Genomic DNA, 2,053 nt, shown 5'->3' with positions numbered 1-2,053 from the left:
ATTTGCGCCACATTTTCCACGATATATAAAAAAGAAAATAGCAGATCTACAAGTAGCAGATCTATACACAAGCTCGTAGCGTGGCACTCTGCTATTTCTCAATATCTATACTGTATTATAACATAATACAGTATAAATAATATTTAAAAGACCAAAAGGAGTTCCCGTGCTGAACGAATTAAGATGTTGGCATCGGGTTGAAAGGTCTGTTGATCCCCCCCCCCCCCCCGACATGTACATTCATATATCGTTGGTTCTACTACAGTTTTGTTCAGCAAATTGATACGCCCGGCGTCTGTGATGACAAATATACGGTAATCTCTCTGCATGCTGCCTGGATTATGTTTGGAATGGAAGGCTCTCTGCATGTAATATCCGAACAAAATATGCAGTCTCCACGTTTCCACTTCAAAGTCCTCGATTCTGTCTGTCTTCATTACTGTAACAACAACACAGTGGGAAGATTATTCTCAAATGGAATATCTTTTGGGGTTTTTGGGCTTTAAGTTTCAGTCAGCTGAATGTACCGGTATACCCGTCTAAAGACTCAATGTAAACAAAGTCCACACCCACAACACCAGAGGGAGTGCAACGAACCATGTGCAGCCCAGATTCGGCACAAACAGGGGACTACATTATTTTCGCTCCTACATGCCACCAAAATGTGGAACTGCCCTATACCAACAGTCACTAAGACATGCGAATCCCTTGACTCCTTCAAAACCGCTCTCAAAGGGCACCTATATACGGACGGCTGCAATTCGAAACTGGCCCCCGTAAAATCTGAATTTCCCCCCCTTTTTCCCCCTCACTGTATATGTTTCTTTTCCCTTTTTACCTCCTTTATGATGAATTCTTGTTCTGTTCTTTAACTACATAGAAGTGTCTATTTGTACGTCTCTAAATGTTATGATGAATTGAACAATAAGGTGGACCCTGTTGTAAACAAGCGTAATGCTTATAATTGGGTCGTCCACTCACAGTTAACAGTCTTTGTATTGTGTATTGTGCTTGAAATGTTTCTGTAATTCTACAAAACTGTTAACAAATAAATCAATCAATCAATCAAAAAGCTACTATGGATTTAGGAACGATGCAAGTACAGGGTTAAAGGTAGAGTGAGTGATTTCACTTAATTCAAATATCACTTATTTGTTTGTTTTGTTGTGATAATCCTCTCTACTATAGAGTGTGCTGACCATATAAGGAGTTCCTCCCTGTCCCCAGTTAACCCCTGGGGGTCAAAAAAACCTTAGGTTTCGTTTTTGCATGGTTCTCTATCCTGATTGGATGAAAGGCTTAGGTCCCACAGCTAAAAACGAAACCTAAGGTTTTTTGAGTGAAATCACTGACTCTACCTTTAAGTGCCTTGCTCAAAGGGGTGCGTGCGTTTAGTGCGTACAGGAGGGGTATTAACCCATTCTGACCTGAGATCAGATTCATACGAGGTTTCCACTGGACACACACTGGTCTGATGAACCCATTCTGACCTGAGATCAGATTCTAAAAATGTCAGTCGTTTTTTCGAATTTTTCAAAAATAGCAGACCTACAAGCTCGTATCGCGCCACTCGGTGGCGCGATACGAGCTTGTAGATCTGCTATTTTTCAATAGGTAAAGCATAACATGATGCTGACACCGAAATGGGTGCCCGGTCAGAATGGGTTAAACTGGTGGCATGGGGGCCGAATGCGGCCCACATTATGTAGTACAGCACGGACATTGTCAGGGTGAAGCACGGACTTCTTTGTGTAAGTTGATAATTACATCTTATAATTTGCTTCACCGTACAATACTATTACTGTATAAGTACAATAGCAGAGTGATAAAAAATGCTCTCGATATCCTCTAAGGAACCTTTAATAAAAGCACCCACCCAAATGGCATTTGATTGTTATATATACTAGTCCTTACCCGTTCTGAATATATGAACAGCAAATATATATATAATAAATATATATAGAATATTAGTGGTCCATGACATGAAAATGTTTGAGAACCACTGCTCTGAAACAACATTGGACAATGATGTTTGACAGTCAGCTATATTGTT

The sequence above is a fragment of the Protomyctophum bolini genome (assembly GCF_963924005.1).
Source record: "Protomyctophum bolini genome assembly, chromosome: 4".
In the NCBI taxonomy this organism is placed as follows: Eukaryota; Metazoa; Chordata; class Actinopteri; order Myctophiformes; family Myctophidae; genus Protomyctophum; species Protomyctophum bolini.
This window is presented reverse-complemented; position numbering follows the sequence as displayed.